Below are 20,367 nucleotides of genomic sequence, written 5' to 3' on the forward strand. Positions count from 1 at the left end.
TTTGCTGGTTTTACGTTGGATTCATTTTAAATGAGGGTGAAGATCACTTTAAATCCAGCATATTTGTTAAGAAAAGAAATAGCATGTCAAATAAAATTAACTGCATGACTCTTCATAGCCCTATATGTAGAATTTCATTCCGAACTATGAGACAGTTGTGACCCCATACTACCTCAGTGCTCATGGCAAGAGCAAGACTCCTGTTTGACGTGCTGTGCACTGCATGGAATGGCGGCAACATCAGACTCATTGATGCTTGAGAATCAAAAGAATATGACGATAAGATTTAAAATCAAAATCTCGTTGAACACTTCAAGGAACGTATTACAGGAAGAGGGGGAAAGCATGTATGACTAATAGAAGGTGGTGGCGCAGATCAAATAGACCTGTGTGCTAAAACTTAACACAAATTTCACATTGAATGGAACAGTTCAAACAGGCTGGAGGAAGCAGACATGCCAGCCCAAACTTTTTGAATTTGAGCATTCTGTTCGTAAACATCAGCAAAATTGTGGGAAACATGTTTATTCTTTCTCTTTTATTGCACAGAACCATACGATGAGACTGTTTTGATGAGGAATTGAAAGATTATGTGTCCCATCCATTTGACTCACAGTTTGGTACCATAGGTTGGTACGATCTTCGTTGGAGAAGGAAAAGGGATGTTCCAGATACAGAAAATCGTCAAACCATTTACGACAAAGTCCGTTTCTGGTTAGTTTTAATTAATGCAGTTAACATTTTTAGCTCGACATGATTGCACAATGGAGTCAATAAGAAAATTCCATCTGATATTCCACATAAATTTTAAGTGGATATTAAAGCAGCTCATTTCTTTTTCACACTGTCTGCTGCTTTTAAGAATGGTTGTCTTATTGTCAAAACGTTTAGCTTTGACTCCATGGCTGCTTCCATTAGCTCACATTGAAACACATGTTTCTTCAACCAAAAATGCACGTTTACCCGGTGTAGCTTGACTAACCTTCCCCTGTGGTCGTTCCCCTGAAATCCCCTGCGGTCGGTCCCCTGAAAAACAACTATACCATTTTGGATACTGTTCCGGGGGACGAGTTGGCAGTGGGTATGCAGTAGGGTGCAGGTCTCTGGCACAGAGTCTGTCCCTCTTGCATAGAAGGGAAGCGGGGATAGGAAGAGAGTGATAGTCATTGGGGACTCAATAGTTGGAGGGACTGAGAGAAGATTTGCAGGGAACGAAAGAGACTCACGATTGGTGTGTTGCCTACCAGGTGCCAGGGTCTGTGATGTCTCGGATCATGTGTTTAGGGTCCTGAGGGGAGAGGTTGACCAGCCCCAAGTCGTGGGACACGTAGGCACCAACGACATAGGTAGAAAGAGGGATAGGGATGTCAGGCAGGATTTCAGGGAGCGAGGGTGGAAGTTGAGAGCGAGAACAAACAGAGTGGTCGTCACTAGTTTGTCACCGTACCACGTGATAGCGAGGCAAAGAACAGGGAGAGATTTCAGCTGAAGACGTGGCTGCAGGGATGGTGCAGGTGGGAGGGCTTCAGGTACATGGACAATTGGGGTTCATTCTGGGGAAGGTGGTACCTGTACAAACAGGACGATATCCACTTGAACCAGAGGGGCACTAATATCCTGGGTGGGAAATTGGCCAGTGCCATTCGGTTGGATTTAAACGAGCTCAGAAGGGGGATGGGAAACTGAGGTGTAGTCCCAGTACACAGGAGGATGAGCGTAGGGAGGACATGGTCAGGACCTCACTGTCACAGAAGTGTGCTGGCAGACAGCAAGCTGGATTGAAGTGTGACGACTTTAATGCCGGGAGTATCCGGAATAATGTAGGTGAGCTTGCAGCTTGGATAGGTACCACGGACTTCGATGTTGTGGCCATTTCGGAGACATGGATAGAGCAGGGTCAGGAATGGATGTTGCAGGTTCTCGGGTTTAGATCTTTCATTAAGGTCTGGGAAGGTGGTAAAAGAGGGGGAGGTGTGGCTTTGTTGGTCAAGGACAGTATAACGGCGGCTGAAAGAACCTTTGAGGACTCGTCTACTGAGGCGGTATGGGCTGATGTTGCCAAGGAACGTTTGTCGACTGAGTCAGTGTGGGTGGAAGTTCGGAACAACAAGGCAGCAGTCACCTCACTGGAGGTTTTCTACGGACCCCAAATAGCAGTTGGGAGATCGAAGAACTCATTGGCCGGCAGATTGTTGGAAAGTGCAAACGTATCAGGGTTGTTGTTCAGGGTGACTTCAACTTTCCCAATATAGATTGAAACCTCCTCAGTGCAGATGGTTTGGATGGAGCCGTTTTTGTCAGGTGTGTTCAGGAGGGTTTCCTGACTTAGTTTGTGGACAGGCCGACGAGGGGGGAGGCCATTTTGGATTTGGTGCTCGGCGATGAGCCAGGACAGGTGTCAGATCTCGTGGTGGGAGAACACTTTGGCGGCGACAGTGACCGCAAGAGCCTCACATTTACCATAGCCATGGAAAGGGAAAGGAGCAGTTACCAGGGGAAGATATTTCACTGGGGTCAAGGAAATTATGATACTATCAGACAGGAGTTGGGAAGTACAGATTGGGAGCAATTGTTCCACAGAAAGGGCGCGGCAGACATGTGGAGGCTGTTCAAGGAGCAGTTGTTGCGAGTGATGTATAAATTTGTTCCTCTGAGACAGGTAAGAAAGGGTAAGATTAAGGAGCCTTGGATGACGGGTACAGAGGTGCTTCTTGTCGAAAAGAAAAGGCAGCGTACGTAAGGTGGAGGAAGTGAGGGTCTGGCACAGCTTTAGAGTATTACAGGCCTGCAGGGAAGGAGCTCAAAAGATATTGCCTGTACAATTGTGACCTGTTACAACCTTTGCGTCCACGCTTGCTCATTCAATGGTGTCAAGATGCCAGCAGTGAGTGTACCTTCTCCATCCCCGAATGCTGTCAGCTCACATAAGACATAGTCCTTACTTAAAATCTTCTGATCAACCAAAGTTCATTGTAATGGACATTTTAGTTATCTGTCATGAAACGAAAACTGATTCTGACTGGCATGACCTGCAGTGCAAATGAATATCATCTGCGAAACGAGATTCCTTTTGGGCTTGCAGCCGCTACGAATAATTGCTTTTCAAAGACGTTGCATACATACATTTTTTTCTCCTATTACCTTAGATTATTTTTTTGTTTATGCATGTTGTGTGGGTTTCCAGTCAGGCCCATAAACACAGGTTGATGCAGTCACTGTTACAACAGGGTATTGAAGGAGAATTTGTGATCTTTGGAGTTTCATTCCAGTGTATGAAGGAGTGCATCATCAAGCCACTTCAGAGCACTACTGGCGACAAATTGTTGCAAGTTTTCAAGTGTTACCGATGGTCACATAAAATATGGCCTTTTTGTTGTTGCGCTATTCATCTTAACTGCCCCATATCTAATATTTCGGCTTGGAAACTATTTCAAGTTTTTTGATTGACTTATTCAAAATCATTTCTGATTGTTGTCATGATATCTACAATATGTTATTTTGATTGGAAATAGAGGATTGGATCTGTCTTAATGGAAATAATGTATGCGCTTATAAAACCCCTTCTGGGCAAGGTAGTTGCTCACTGGTTAGAGCTGCTCATGCACTGGGGAGCCAGTTGAGATTCCAGTCTTGGGTAACTATCTGTGTGGAATTGACACGTCCTCCCCGCGTCTGCGAGAGGCTTCTGCCAGGTGCTGCAGTTTCCTCCCATTGTTCAAAGATGTGCAGGTCCTTCTATGTGATTTGTGAAGCATTTCTTAAATGTTTCAATCCTGCCAGCATCCAGTGCCTTGGACAAAATAACTGGAGATGAATAAAAGATACTGTGCCTTTTGACACCATTTCCTGCTGGATTTTCATCAATCCTGCTTTATATCGGTGACAACTTCCATGACCTCTTTTGATGCTATGTCTGAATTGACAGTCTGGTTCCAAATATTTGTTGTGCAGTATTTCAAGGTCTCTGTTACAGCATACCCATGAATGTCCACTTCAAAAGATACTTCCATATCATAGAATCCCTCCAGTGTGGAAACAAGCCCCTTTTGACCCAAGAAGTCCACAGCCACCCTCCAAAGAGCATCTCACCCTGACTCATCCCCCGACCCTTTCCTCAGTAACCCTACATTTCCCATGACTAACACACCTAATCTGCACATCCCTAAACACAATGGGCAAGTTTGGCATGGCCCATACACCTAGCCTGCACATCTTTGGACTGTGGGAGGAAACCAGAGCACCCAGCAGGAACCCATGCAGGCATGGGCACAATGTACAAACTCCGCACAGAAGATCGCCCAACGGTGGGATCGAACCTGGGTCCCTGGCGCTGTGAGTCAGCAGTGCTAACCACTGAGCCACCGTGCTGCCCTTGGAGTTAGACAGAGCTTGCTTGTTCCTGGGTGGCCTCAAACTGCCAACCTCCACTTCGTGGCAAAAGTGCTGACCAACTGCACTCATCTTCACTGGCTTTTGCTTTGTATCATTGAATTCAATTCTTCAAACTCTATGATAAATATTTAAATTTCCACTGATATGTGAGCGTTGTTTTTAGTACGCAGTATTGGATTATTATGTTTCATTGGTACATAATGAATATTGTATGTATATGCAAATGGGCAAGTTGGTAATGATGCAGTCCACAGACCTGGAGGATAATAACACTGTCCTTCAATCGCCCACAATGCCCTCTGCAAATTGGTAGAAAACAAAAATTTCTATAAAATTCATCTCCTCCCGTCAGTCGATCAAAATTAATTCAGGATTTTGTACAGACCAATAACCGTAAGATTACACGAGCCTAAACAAAACTACTGGCTCATATTAGTTCAGTAAAGTGAAAGGGCAACAATAGAGGCAGTAGGAACTGCAGATGCTGGAGAATCTGAGATAAGAAGGTGTAAAGCTGGATGAACACAGCAGGCCAAGCAGTATCATCCGGCTCTACACCTTGTTATCTCAGATTCTCCAGCGCCAATTTTCTGAAGTAGGGTCTCGTCCCGAAACATCAGCTTTCTTGCTTCTCTGATGCTGCTTGGCCTGCTGTGTTCATCCAGCTCTCCACCTTGGGCAACAATAGAGTATGCTTTAAGTCACTAGATATGTTACGTGGGTTTGTCTTCCTTAGGGTGGAGTTAGTGGAACCGAAAAAGATGTCTCCCTCACAGTGTTTGTGACAAAAGAATTGCATCGTTCCTTGGCGGCCTTTCAACAGAATATTCAGAGATTTCCCGAGTGGGAAGAATGTAACTTCTTTTACTTCTCTTTATCTCACTTTTTCCAACAATTGGAAAATAGATTTTAGAAATAACGTCGAGCTGATGAAGTGTGAAAAGAAAAATAATTCCAAGCAGTGGTGGGAGTTGGTCAGTGAGGTGGGAAGAGTGGATAGGTGGGAGAGAAGGCGGACAGGTCATGGAGGCGGGGATGAGGGGAGGAACTAGTCTTGGGATGAGGCTGGCGGGTGGGGAGATTTTGAGGGTGGCCAAGTCCATATTGAGGCTATTGAGTTGGAAGCTCCCGAGGCAGAATATGAGGTGCTGCTCCTCCAGTTTCTGGGTGGTTTGGTTGTGACACTGGAAGAGGCCCAGGATGGACATGTCATTCAGGGAGTGGGAGGGGGAGTTGAAGTGATGCAATGATTTGGATATGAAAATAGAAGGTGTGTTTAATAAGTTTCCCAATGATTGAAGGTGTAGTAGCCAGCCAAGAAGGTCACCTCAGAATATAATGGGACATTGACAAGGGCGAATAAACTGAGGAATGGCAGATGGTGTTGAGGTTAGCTAAATGTGAGGTGCTACATTTTGGAAAGGCAAATCAGGGCAGCACGTTTACACTGAAGGTTGTGGGGAGTGTTGCTTAATATAGAGACGCTGGAATGCAGTTTCGTAGTTCCATCAAAGTACAGCCACCGGTAGAAAGGATATGAAGGAGATATTTGGTGTGCTCGCCTTTATTCGTCAGTGCATTGAGTATAGGAGTTGGGAGATCACTTAGCAGCCATGTAGGACGTTGGTTCGGCTGCTTTTGGAATACTGCAATCGATTTTGGTCTCCTTGCGAGAGGAAGGATGTCGGCGCAACATTGAGGGCCGAAGGCCTGTTGTGCGCTGTATTGTTGTCTGTTGTAAACTTGAAAGGGTTCAGAGAAGATTTACAAGGATGTTACCAGCATCGGAGGTTGGAGGTATACCGTGGGCTTGAACAGGCAGCTATTTCTTGGAACTTTGGAGTTCAGGGCTGACCATATCGAAGTTTATACAATTACGAGGGACGTGGATAGAGCAAACAGCCAAGATCTTTTCCCCGGGTTGCTGGAATCCAAAACTGGAGGGAATAGGTTAAAAATGAGAGAGGGAAGATTTAAAATGGACCGGATTTTTTTCATAGTGGTGCAGGTATGGAATGAGCTGCCAGAGGAAGTGGTGGAGGCTTGTACGTTTAAAAGGCATGTGGATGGGTATATGAATAAGACGGGTTGAGAGGAATATGGGCCAAATGCTGGCAAATGGGACTAAATTAATTTAGGATATCTGGTCAACATAGACAAATTGGGCCAAAGGATCTGTTTCCCGACTGTACATCTCTCTGATTCTCAGTGTCTTTTTTCTGAACCACGTGGCCCATAATTAGAAAAACTTGAATCAGGATTTGGGAATGTGACAATTCTAATTGGATCTGTTTGATGAAATTAACTCTGTAGGTAATGGTGGTTGAATTATGATTTATCAAATTTGAGTTTATTGCAGCATCTTATAGAATAGAGGAGACACATGTAATCAAAATTGAAAATCAAAACTTGGTAAAATTTTGCATTGGAAATACATGACCAGCCATTGGAGGAGATTCATGACCATTGCATTCAAGTGAGAACACCAAATGCGATTCAGTGACTCTGTGAAACGGGATGTAGTGACTCAGTGAAATGGGATGCAGTGGCTTGTGGAGATGGGATGCAGTGACTTATGGAAATGGGATGCACTGACTGAGGGAAATGGGATGCAGTGACTGAGGGAAAGGAGATTCACTGACTGTGGGAAATGGGATGCAGTGACTCTTGGTACTGGGATGCAGTGACTGAGGGTAATGGGATGCAGTGACTGAGGGTAATGGGATGCAGTGACTGAGGGTCATGGGATGCAGTGACTGAGGGTAATGAGATGCAGTGACTGCAGGAAAGGAGATGCAGTGACTGCGAGAAAGGAGATGCACTGACTGAGGGAAAGGAGATGCAGTGACTGAGTGAGATGGGATGCAGTGACTGAGTGGAATGGGATGCAGTGATTGAAGGAAATGGGGGCAGTGACCGATGGAAATGGGATGCAGTGACTGAGGGAAATGGGATGCAGTGACTGTGGGAAATGGGATGCAGTGGCTGATGGAAAGGAGATGTAGTGACTGAGTGAACTGGGATTCAGTGACTGAGCGAAATGGGATGCAGTGACTGCGGGAAATGGGATGCAGTGACTGCGGGAAATGGGATGCAGTGACTGAGGGTAATGGGATGCAGTGACTGAGGGTAATGGGATGCAGTGACTGAGGGTAATGGGATGCAGTGACTGAGTGAAATGAGCTGCAGTGACTGAGTGAACTGGGACGCAGTGTCTGTTTGAAATGGGATCCTGCGACTGAAGTTAATGGGATGCAGTGACTGAGGGAAATGGGATGCAGTGACTGAGTGAACTGGGATGCAGTGACTGAGTGAACTGGGATGCAGTGACTGAGTGAACTGGGATGCAGTGACTGATGGAAATGGGATGCAGTGACTGATGGAAATGGGATGCAGTGACTGAGGGAAATGAGATGCAGTTAATGGCAAAAGGAGATGCAGTGACTGAGTGAAGTGGGAGGCAGTGACTGAGTGAAGTGGGAGGCAGTGACTGAGTGAAATGGGTGGCAGTCACTGAGTGAAATGGGAGGCAGTCACTGAGTGAAATGGGATGCTGTGACTGATGGAAATGGGATGCAGTGACTGAGGGAAATGAGATGCAGTGAATGGCAAAAGGAGATGCAGTGACTGAGTGAAATGGGTGGCAGTGACTGTGTGAAGTGGGAGGCAGTAACTGTGTGAAGTGGGAGGCAGTGACTCAGTGAAATGGGGTGCAGTGACTGAATGAAATGGGATGGAGTGACTGACTGAAATGGGATGGAGTGTCTGAGTGAAATGGGATGGAGTGACTGAGTGAAATGGGATGGAGTGACTGAGTGAAATGGGAGTCAGTGACTGAGTGAAATGGGAGTCAGTGACTGAGTGAAATGGGATGCAGTGACTGAGTGAAATGGGATGCAGTGACTGAGTGAAATGGGATGCAGTGCCTCAGTGGAATGGGATGCAGTGACTGAGCGAAAGGTGATTCAGTGACTGTGAGAAATGGCACGCTGTGACTGAGGAAAGGAGATGCAGTGACTGTGGGAAATGGGATGCAATGACGGAGGGAAATGGGACGCAGTGGCTGAGTGAAGTGGGATCCCGTGTCTGTGGGAAACGGGATGCGGTGACTGTGGGGAATGTGATGCAGTGACTGAGGGAAATGGGATTCAGTGACTGCGTGAAATGGGATGCAGTGACAGCGTGAAATAGGATGCAGTGACTGATGTAAATGGGATGCAGTGGCTCAGTGAAATGGGATGCCGTGGCTGAGTGAAATGGGATGCCGTGGCTGAGTGAAATGGGAAGCAGTGACTGAGTGAAATGGGAAGCAGTGACTGAGTGAAATGTGATGCAGTGACTGAGTGAAATGGGATGCAGTGATGGATGGTAATGGGATGCAGTGACTGAGTGAAATGGGATGCAGTGACTGACTGAAATGGTATGCAGTGAGTGAGTGAAATGGGAAGCAGTGACCGAGGGAAATGGAATGCGGTGACTGTGGGGAATAGTGTGTGGTGACTAACGGAAACGGATGCACTGTCTCAGCTGAATAGTGTTCACTGTCTTCGTTAAATGGGATGCAGTGACTGAGGGAAATGGGATGCAGTGACTGAGGGAAATGGGAGGGAGTGACTGACTGAAATGGGAGGGAGTGACTGACTGAAATGGGAGGCAGTGACTGAGTGAATTGGGATGGTGTGACTGAGGGTAATGTAATGCAGTGACTGAGTGAAATGCGATGCAGTTAATGGTAAAAGGAGATGCAGTGACTGAGTCAAGTGCGAGGCAGTGACTGAGTGAAATGGGTGGCAGTGACTGAGTGAAATGGGATGCTGTGACTGATGGAAATGGGATGCAGTGACTGAGTGAAATGGGAGGCAGTGACTGAGTGAAATGGGAGGCAGTGACTGAGTGAAATGGGAGGCAGTGACTGAGTGAAATGGGAGGCAGTGACTGAGTGAAATGGGACGCAGTCACTGAGTGAAATGGGATGCCGTGACTGAGTGAAATGGGATGCCGTGACTGAGTGAAATGGGATGCAGTGACTGACTGAAATGGGTGCAGTGACAGAGTGAAATGGGATGCAGTGAGTGAGTGAAATGGGAAGCAGTGACCAGGGAAATGGAATGCGGTGACTGTGGGGAATAGGGTGCGGTGACTGATGGAAACGGATGCTCTGTCTCAGCTGAATAGTGTTCACTGTCTTCGTTAAATGGGATGCAGTGACTGAGGGAAATGGGAGGGAGTGACTGACTGAAATGGGAGGGAGTGACTGACTGAAATGGGAGGCAGTGACTGAGTGAATTGGGATGGTGTGACTGAGGGTAATGTAATGCAGTGACTGAGTGAAATGCGATGCAGTTAATGGTAAAAGGAGATGCAGTGACTGAGTCAAGTGCGAGGCAGTGACTGAGTGAAATGGGTGGCAGTGACTGAGTGAAATGGGATGCTGTGACTGATGGAAATGGGATGCAGTGACTGAGTGAAATGGGAGGCAGTGACTGAGTGAAATGGGAGGCAGTGACTGAGTGAAATGGGAGGCAGTCACTGAGTGAAATGGGACGCAGTCACTGAGTGAAATGGGACGCAGTCACTGAGTGAAATGGGACGCAGTCACTGAGTGAAATGGGATGCCGTGACTGAGTGAAATGGGATGCCGTGACTGAGTGAAATGGGATGCAGTGACTGACTGAAATGGGTGCAGTGACAGAGTGAAATGGGATGCAGTGAGTGAGTGAAATGGGAAGCAGTGACCAGGGAAATGGAATGCGGTGACTGTGGGGAATAGGGTGCGGTGACTGATGGAAACGGATGCTCTGTCTCAGCTGAATAGTGTTCACTGTCTCCGTTAAATGGGCTGCAGTGACTGAGGGAAAGGACATGCAGTGAATGTGGGAAATTGGATGCAGTGACTGAGGGAAATGGGAGGGAGTGACTGACTGAAATGGGAGGGAGTGACTGACTGAAATGGGAGGGAGTGACTGACTGAAATGGGAGGGAGTGACTGAGTGAAATGGGAGGCAGTGACTGAGTGAATTGGGATGCTGTGACTGAGGGTAATGTAATGCAGTGACTGAGTGAAATGCGATGCAGTTAATGGCAAAAGGAGATGCAGTGACTGAGTCAAGTGGGAGGCAGTGACTGCGTGAAGTGGGAGGCAGTGCCTGCGTGAAGTGGGATGCAGTGACTGCGTGAAATGGGATGCTGTGACTGATGGAAATGGGATACTATGACTGATGGAAATGGGATACTGTGACTGAGGGTAATGTGATGCAGTGACTGAGTGAAATGGGAGGCAGTGACTGAGTGAATTGGGATGCTGTGACTGAGGGTAATGTAATGCAGTGACTGAGTGAAATGCGATGCAGTTAATGGCAAAAGGAGATGCAGTGACTGTGTGAAGTGGGAGGCAGTGACTGCGTGAAGTGGGAGGCAGTGACTGCGTGAAGTGGGAGGCAGTGACTGCGTGAAGTGGGAGGCAGTGACTGAGTGAAATGGGACGCAGTGACTGAGTGAAATGGGAAGCTGTGAGTGAGGGTCATGGGATGCAATGACTGAAGGAAATGGGATGTGGTGACTGAGGGAAATGGAATGCGGTGATTGTGGGGAATAGGGTGCGATGACTGAGGGAAATGGATGCACGATCCCAGTTGAATAGGATTCAATGTTTCCGTTAAATAGGATGTCGTGACTGAGTCAAATGGGATGCTGTGACTCAGTTAAATGGGATGCAGTGACTGAGTGAATATGATCAAGTGGCTGAGTGAAATGGGATGCAGTGACTGAGTGAAATGGGTTGCAGTGGTTGAGTGAAATGGGATGCAGTGGCTGAGTGAAATGGGATGCAGTGGCTGAGTGAAATGGGATGCAGTGGCTGAGGAAAATGAGATGCAGTGACTGAGGGAAAAGAGATGCAGTGACTGAGGGAAAAGAGATGCAGTGACTGAGGGTAATGGGATGCACTGTCTCAGTTCAATGAGATTCACTGTCTCAGTTAAATGGGACGCAGTGACTGAGGGAAATGTGATGCCGTGACTGTGGGGAATAGGGTGCGGTGACTGTTGGAAATGGATTCACTGTCTCACTTGGATAGGATTCACTGTCTCTGTTAAATGGGAAACAGTGACTGACTGAAATGGGAGGCAGTGACTGACTGAAATGGGAGGCAGTGACTGATTGAAATGGGATGCAGTGACTGAGGGAAATGAGATGCAGTGACTGTGGGGACATGGGATGCAGTGACTGGGATAATGGGATGCAGTGACTGGGGTAATGGGTTGCAGTGGCTGAGTGAAATGGGATGCAGTGGCTGAGTGAAATGGGATGCAGTGGCTGAGTGAAATGGGATGCAGTGGCTGAGTGAAATGGGATGCAGTGGCTGAGTGAAATGTGATGCAGTGGCTGAGTAAAATGGGATGCAGTGGCTGAGTGAATTGGGATGCAGTGACTGAGGGAAAGGAAATGCAGTGAACGTGGGAAATGTGATGCAGTGACTGAGTGACATAGGATGCAGTGACTGACGAAAGGAGATGCAGTGACTATGGGATATGGGATGCAGTGACTGCGTGAAATGGGATGCAGTGACTGACTGAAATGGGAGTGACTGACTGAAATGGGAGGGAGTGACTGAGTGAAATGGGAGGGAGTGACTGAGTGAAATGGGAGGCAGTGACTGAGTGAAATGGGAGGCAGTGACTGAGTGAAGTGGGAGGCAGTGACTGAGGAAATTGCAGGCAGTGACTGAGTGAAATGGGATGCCGTGACTGAGTGAAATGGGACGCAGTGACTGAGGGTAATGGGACGCACTGACGGAGTGAAATGGGACGCAGTGACAGAGGGAAATGGGATGCAGTGACTGAGGGAAATGCGATGCAGTGCCTGAGCGAAATGCGATGCGGTGAGTGAGGGAAAGGAGATGCAGTGAATGTGGGAAAGGAGATGCAGTGAATGTGGAAAATGGGAGGCAGTGACTGAGGAAATGGGTTGCAGTACCTGACGGAAATTGAATGCAGCGTCAGTGAGAAACGGGATACAGTGACTGAGGGAAATGGGACGCAGTGACTGAGTGAAATGGGACGCAGTGACTGAGTGAAATAGGATGCAGTGACTGAGTGTAATGTGATGCCGTGACTGTGGGGAATAGGGTGCGGTGACTGATGGAAATGGATTCACTGTCGCAGTTGAATAGGATTCACTGTCTCCATGAAATGGGATGCAGTGACTGAGTGAAATGGGAAGCAGTGACTGAGAGAAAAGGGATGCAGTGACTGAGTGAAATGGGATGCAGTGACTGACTGAAATGGGATGCAGTGACTGTGGGGAATAGGGTGTGGTGACTGATGGAAGTGGATTCCCTGCCTGACTTGGACAGGTGTCACTGTCTCCTGCTCCGAGGGACTGGCCCCCGCAGCCCTGACCCGCTCAGAGGGCCTGGCCCCCGCCGCCCTGACCCGCTCAGAGGGACTGGCCCCCGCAGCCCTGACCCGCTCAGAGGGACTGGCCCCCGCAGCCAGATCCGCTCAGAGGGACTAGCCCCCGCAGCCCTGACCCGCTCACTGCGACTTGCCCCCTGCAGTCCTGACCCGCTCACTGCGATTTGCCCCCTGCAGTCCTGACCCGCTCACTGCAACTTGCCCCCCGCAGACCTGACCCGCTGACAGGGACTTCCCCCTTGCAGTCCTGTCCCGCTGACAGGGACTTGCCCCCGCAGACCTGACCCGCTCACTGCAACACTGCCCCCCGCAGCCCTGACCCGCTCACGCGGACTGGCCGCCCGCAGCCCTGACCGGCTCACTGCGACTTGCCCCCCGCAGCCCTGACCCACTCACTGCGACTTGCCCCCCGCAGCCCTGACCCGCTCACTGCGACTTGCCCCCCGCAGTCCTGACCCGCTGACAGGGACTTGCCCCCCGCAGTCCTGTCCCACTCACTGTCACTTGCCCCCCGCAGCCCTGACCCGCTCACAGGGACTGGCCCCCCGCAGCCCTGACCCGCTCACAGGGACTGGTCCCCGCAGCCCAGACCCGCTCACAGGGACTGGCCCCCAGCAGCCCTGACCCACTCTCTGTGACTTGCCCCCCGCAGTCCTGACCTGCTCACTGCAACTTGCCCCCCACAGCCCTGACCCGCTCACTGCGACTTGCCCCCCACAGTCCTGACCCGCTCACAGGGACTGGCCCCCCACAGCCCTGACCCGCTCACAGGGACTGGCCCCCGCAGCCCAGACCCGCTCACAGGGACTGGCCCCCCGCAGCCCTGACCCGCTCACTGCGACTTGTCCCCCGCAGACCTGACCCGCTCACTGCGACTTGCCCCCCGCAGTCCTGTCCTGCTGACAGGGACTTGCCGCCCGCAGTCCTGACCCGCTCACTGCGACTGGCCGCCCGCAGCCCTGACCCGCTCACTGCGACTTTCCCCCCGCAGTCGTGTCCCGCTGACAGGGACTTGCCCCCCCGCAGTCCTGTCCTGCTGACAGGGACATGCCCCCGCAGGTCTGACCCGCTCAGAGGGACTGGCCGCCGCAACCCTGACCCGCTGAGATGGACTGGCCCCCGCAGCCCTGACCCGCTCAGAGGGATTGGCCCCCGCAGCCCTGACCCGCTCAGAGGGACTGTCCCCCGCAGCCCTGACCCGCTCAGAGGGACTGTCCCCCACTTGCCCCCCGCAGCCCTGACCCGCTCAGTGCGACACTGCCCCCCCGCAGCCGTGACCCGCTCCCTGCAACTTGCCCCCCACAGCCCTGACCTGCTCACTGCGACTTGCCCCCCGCAGTCGTGTCCCGCTGACTGGGACTTGCCCCCCGCAGCCCTGTCCCGCTGACAGGGACTGGCCCCCGCAGCCCTGACCCGCTCACTGCGACACTGCCCCCCGCAGCCCTGACCCGCTCACGGGGACTGGCCCCCCGCAGCCCTGACCCCCCTCACTGCGACACTGCGCCCCGCAGCCCTGACCCGCTCAGTGGGACTGTCCCCCGCAGCCCTGACCCGCTCAGAGGGCGTGGCCCCCGCAGCCCTGACCCGCTCAGAGGACTTGGCCCCCGCAGCCCTGACCCGCTCAGAGTGACTGGCCCCCGCAGCCCTGACCCGCTCAGAGGGACTGGACCCCGCAGCCCTGACCCGCTCGGAGGTCTTGGCCCCCGCAGCCCTGACACGCTCAGAGGGACTGGCCCCCGCAGCCCTGACCAGCTCACAGGGACTCTCCGCCGCAGCCCTGACTCGCTCACAGGGACTGGCCCCCCGCAGCCCTGACCCGCTCACTGCGATTGGCCCCCCGCAGCCCTGACCTGCTCACTGCGACTTGTCCCCCGCAGCCCTGACCTGCTCACTTCGACTTGCCCCCCGCAGTCCTCACCCGCTGACAAGGACCTGCCCCTTGCAGTCCTGTCCCGCTGACAGGGACTTGCCCCCGCTGCCCTGACCCGCTCACTGCGACTTGCCCCCCGCAGCCCTGACCCGCTCACAGGTACTGGCCGCCGCAGCCCTGACTCGCTCACAGGGACTCGCCCCCCGCAGCCGTGACCCACTCACTTCGACTTGCCCCCCTCAGCCCTGACCCGCTGACTGCGACTTGCCCCCCGCAGCCCTGACCCGCTCACAGGGACTGGCCTGCTGCAGCCCTGACTCGCTCACAGGGACTGGCCCCCCGGCAGTCCTGTCCCGCTGACAGGGACATGCCCCCGCAGCCCTGACCCACTCACAGGGACTGGCCCCCGCATCCCTTACCTGCTCAGAGGGACTGGCCCCCCGCAGCCCTGACCTGCTCATTGCGACTTGCCCCTGCAGCCCAGACCCGCTCACCGCGACTTGCCCCCCGCAGCCCTGACCCACTCACTGCAACTTTCCCCCCGCAGCCCTGACCCGCTCACAGGGACTGGCCCCCGCAGCTGTGACCCGCTAACAGGGACTGGCCCGCCGCAGCCCTGACCCGCTCACAGGGACTGGCCCCCGCAGACCTGACCCGCTCACTGCGACTTGCCCCCCGCAGACCTGACCCAATTCACTGCGACTTGCCTCCCGCAGACCTGACCTGCTCACTGCGACTTGCCCCCCGCAGCCCTGATCCGCTCACAGCGACTGGCCCCCGCAGCCCTGACCCGCTCACTGCGACTTGCACCCCGCAGCCCTGTCCCGCTGACAGGGACTTGCCCCCGCAGCCCTGACCCGCTCACTGCGACTGGCCCCCCCCGCAGCCCTGACCCGCTCACTGCGACTTGCACCCCGCAGCCCTGACCCGCTCATGGGGAATTGCCCCCGCAGTCCTGTCCCGCTCACATTGACTTGCCCCCGCAGCCCTGACCCGCTCACTGCGACTGGCCCCCGCAGCCCTGACCCGCTCACTGTGACAATGCCCTCCCGCAGCCCTGACCTGCTCACTGCGACTTGACCCCCGCAGTCCTGTCCCGCTGACAGGGACTTGCCCCCGCAGCCCTGACCCGCTCACTGCGACTTTCCCCCGCAGCCCTGACCCGCTCACAGGAACTGTCCTCCGCAGCCCTGACCCGTTCACTGCGACTTGCCCCCCGCAGCCCTGACCCCCTCAGAGGGACTGTCCCCTGCAGCCCCGACCCGCTCACTGCAACTTGCCCCCCGCAGCCCTGACCCGCTCACAGGGACTGGCCCCCGCAGCCCTGACCCGCTCACAGGGACTGGCCCCCGCAGCTGTGACCCACTAACAGGGACTGGCCCCTGCACCCCTGACCCGCTCACAGGGACTGGCCCGCCGCACCCCTGACCCGCTCACAGGGACGAGCCCCCGCAGACCTGACCCGCTCACTGCGACTTGCCCCCCGCAGACCTGACCCATTTCACTGCGACTTGCCGCCCGCAGCCCTGACCCGCTCACTGCGACTTTCCCCCAGCAGCCATGACCCGCTCACTGCGACTGGCCCCCCGCAGACCTGACCCGCTCACTGCGACTGGCCCCCCGCAGACCTGACCGCTCACTGCGACTGGTCCCCTGCAGCACTGACCCACTCACTGCGACTTTCTCCCCGTAGCCCTGACCCACTCACCGGGTCTGGTCACCGCACCCTGACCCGCTCACAGGTTCTGGCCACCGCAGCCCTGGCCCGCTCACTGTGACATTGCCCCCCGCAGCCCTGACACGCTCACTGCGACTTGCCCCCCGCAGACCTCCCCGCTCACTGCGACCTTCCCCCCGCATCCCTGACCCGCTCAGGGGGACCGGCCCCCCGCAGCGCTGACCCGCTTACGGGGACCGGTCCCCCAAGCCCTGACCCGCTCACTGCGACTTGCCCCCCGCAGCCCTAACCCGGTGAAAGGGACTGGCCCCCGCAGCTCTGACCAGCTCACAGGGACTGGCCCCCACAGCCCTGACCCGCCTACTGCGACTGGCCCCCCGCAGCCCTGACCCGCTAACTGTGACTGGCCCCCCCGCAGCCCTGACCCGCTCACTGCGACTCGCACCCCGCAGCCCTGATCCGCTCACGGGGCCTTGCCCCCCGCTGCCCTGACCCGCTCACTGCGACACTGCCACTCGCAGCCCTGACCTGCTCACTGCAACTTGCCCCCCGCAGCCCTGACCCGCTGACAGGGACTTGCCCCTGCAGCCCTGACCGCATCACTGCGACACTGCCCCCCGCAGCCCTAACCCGGTGAAAGGGACTGGCCCCCGCAGCTCTGACCAGCTCACAGGGACTGGCCCCCACAGCCCTGACCCGCCTACTGCGACTGGCCCCCCCGCAGCCCTGACCAACTCACTGCGACTTGCCCCCCAGAGCCCTGACCAGCTCACTAGGACACTGCCCCCTGCAGCCCTGACCCGCTCACTGCGACTTGCCCCCCGCAGTCCTGTCCCGCTGACAGGGACTTGGCACCGCAGCCCTGACCCGCTCACTGCGACTTGCACCCCGCAGCCCTGACCCGCTGACGGGGACTTGCCCCCCGCAGTCCTGTCCCACTGACAGGGACTTGCCCCTGCAGCCCTGACCCGCTCACTGCGACACTGCACCCCGCAGCCCTGACCCCCTCACTGCGACTTGCCCCCCGCAGTCCTGTCCCACTGACAGGGACTTGCCCCTGCAGCCCTGACCCGCTCACTGCGACACTGCACCCCGCAGCCCTGACCCCCTCACTGCGACTTGCCCCCCGCAGTCCTGTCCCACTGACAGGGACTTGCCCCTGCAGCCCTGTCCTGCTCACTGCGACTTTCCCCCCGCAGCCCTGACCCGCTCACTGCGACTTTCACCCCGCAGCCCTGACCCGCTCACAGGAACTGGCCCGCCGCAGCCCTGACCCGCTCACAGGGACTCTCAGCCGCAGCCCTGACTCGCTCACAGGGACTGGCCCCCGCAGCCCTGAACCGCTCACTGCGACCTGCCCCGCTGCAGTCCTGTCCCGCTGACGGGGACCTGCCCCCCTGCAGTCCTGTCCCGCTGACAGGGACATGCCCTCGAAGCCCTGACCCGCTCACCGGGACTGGCCCCCGCATCCCTGACCTGCTCTCAGGGACTGGCCCCCGCAGCCGTGACCTGCTCACAGTGACTGGCCCCCGCAGCCGTGACCTGCTCACAGGGACTGGCCCCCGCAGCCCTGACCCGCTCACTGCGATTTTGCCCCCGCAGTCCTGACCCCCTCAGAGGGACTGGCCCCTGCAGCCCTGACCCGCTCACTGCAACATGCCCCCCGCAGCCCTGACCCGCTCACAGGGATTGGCCCGCCGCAACCCTGACACGCTCACAGGGACTGGCCCCCGCAGACCTGACCCGCTCACAGGGACTGGCCCCCGCAGCCCTGACCCGCTCACTGCGACTTGCCCCCGCAGCCCTGACCCGCTCACTGCGACTTGCCCCCCGCAGTCCTGTCCCGCTGACAGGGACCTGCCCCTTGCAGTCCTGTCCCGCTGACAGGGACTTGCCCTCGCAGCCCTGACCCGCTCCCAGGGACTTGCCCCCGCAGCCCTGACCCACTCACAGGGACTGGCCCCCGCAGCCCTGACCCGCTCACAGGGACTGGCCCCCCGCAGCCCTGACACGCTCGCAGGGATTGGCCCCCCGCAGCCCTGACCCGGTGACAGGGACTGGCCCCCACAGCCCTGACCCGCTCACTGCGGCTTGCCCCCCGCAGTCCTGTCCCGCTGACAGGGACTTGCCCCCGCAGCCCTGACCTGCTCACTGCGTCTTGCCCCCTGCAGCCCTGACCCGCTCACAGTGACTTGCCCCCCGCAGACCTGACCCGCTCACTGCAACTTGCCCCCCGCAGTCCTGTCCCGCTGACAGGGACCTGCCCCTTGCAGTCCTGTCCCGCTGACAGGGACTTGCCCTCGCAGCCCTGACCCACTCACAGGGACTGGCCCCCGCAGCCCTGACCCGCTCACAGGGACTGGTCCCCACAGCCCTGACACGCTCACAGGGGCTCGCCCCCACAGCCCTGACCCGCTCACAGGGGCTGGCCCCCTGCAGTCCTGACCCGCTCACAGGGACTGGACCCGCAGCCCCGGCCCGCTCACAGGCACTGGCCCCCACTGCCCCGACCCGCTCACAGGTACTGGCCCCCGCAGCCCTGACCCGCTCACAGGGACTGGCCCCCCGCGGCCATGAACCGCTCACAGGGACTGGCCCCCGCAGCCCTATTCTGCTCACAGCGATTTGCCCCCTGCAGTCCTTTCGCGCTCACAGGGCCTGGCCCTCGCAGCCCTGACCCGCTCACAGCGATTTGCCCCCGCAGCCCTGACCCGCTCACACGGACTGGCCCCCGCAGCCCTGACCCGCTCACAGGGATAGGGCCCTGCAGCCCTGACCCGCTCACGGCGATTTGCCCCCTGCAGTCCTGTCCCGCTGACAGGGACTGTCCCCCTGCAGTCCTGACCCGCTCACAGGGACTGGCCCCCACTGCCCTGATCCGCTCACAGCGATTTACCCCGCAGTCCTGTCCCACTGACAGGGACTTGCCCCTGCAGCCCTGACCCGCTCACTGCGACACTGCACCCCGCAGCCCTGACCCCCTCACTGCGACTTGCCCCCCGCAGTCCTGTCCCACTGACAGGGACTTGCCCCTGCAGCCCTGACCCGCTCCCTGCGACACTGCACCCCGCAGCCCTGACCCCCTCACTGCGACTTGCCCCCCGCAGTCCTGTCCCACTGACAGGGACTTGCCCCTGCAGCCCTGTCCTGCTCACTGCGACTTTCCCCCCGCAGCCCTGACCCGCTCACTGCGACTTTCACCCCGCAGCCCTGACCCGCTCACAGGAACTGGCCCACCGCAGCCCTGACCCGCTCACAGGGACTCTCAGCCGCAGCCCTGACTCGCTCACAGGGACTGGCCCCCGCAGCCCTGAACCGCTCACTGCAACCTGCCCCGCTGCAGTCCTGTCCCGCTGACGGGGACCTGCCCCCCTGCAGTCCTGTCCCGCTGACAGGGACATGCCCTCGAAGCCCTGACCCGCTCACCGGGACTGGCCCCCGCATCCCTGACCTGCTCTCAGGGACTGGCCCCCGCAGCCGTGACCTGCTCACAGTGACTGGCCCCCGCAGCCGTGACCTGCTCACAGGGACTGGCCCCCGCAGCCCTGACCCGCTCACTGCGACTTGCACCCTGCAGCCCTGACCCGCTCATGGGGAATTGCCCCCGCAGTCCTGTCCCGCTCACATTGACTTGCCCCCGCAGCCCTGACCCGCTCACTGCGACTGGCCCCCGCAGCCCTGACCCGCTCACTGCGACTTGACCCCCGCAGTCCTGTCCCGCTGACTGGGACTTGCCCCCGCAGCCCTGACCCGCTCTCTGCGACTGGCCCCCCGCAGCCCTGACCCGCTCACTGCGACCTGCCCCCCGCAGCCCTGAACCGCTCACTGCGACCTGCCCCCGCAGCCCAGACCCGCTCACGGGGACTGGCCCCCCGCAGCCCTGACCAGCTCACTGCGACACTGCCCCCCGCAGCCCTGACCCACTCACAGGGACTGGTCCCCGCACCCTGACCCGCTCACAGGAACTGTCCTCCGCAGCCCTGACCCGCTCACAGGAACTGGCCCCCCGCAGT

The 20,367-nt window shown here is 56.1% G+C and overlaps 1 protein-coding gene across 1 annotated transcript in view; it reads left to right on the forward strand.

The window, feature by feature from the left end:
* Positions 1-580: 580 nt before the first annotated feature.
* LOC132209270 (utrophin-like) overlaps positions 581-20,367 on the forward strand; it is a 559,562-nt gene continuing 539,775 nt past the window's right edge. The window contains exons 1-2 of the mRNA XM_059644398.1: positions 581-714; positions 5,129-5,246. The gene's annotated coding sequence lies outside the window, so the exon portion shown is untranslated. The remainder of the gene's footprint in view (positions 715-5,128; positions 5,247-20,367) is intronic.

Source organism: Stegostoma tigrinum, unplaced genomic scaffold (genome assembly GCF_030684315.1).
Source record: "Stegostoma tigrinum isolate sSteTig4 unplaced genomic scaffold, sSteTig4.hap1 scaffold_79, whole genome shotgun sequence".
Taxonomy (NCBI): Eukaryota; Metazoa; Chordata; class Chondrichthyes; order Orectolobiformes; family Stegostomatidae; genus Stegostoma; species Stegostoma tigrinum.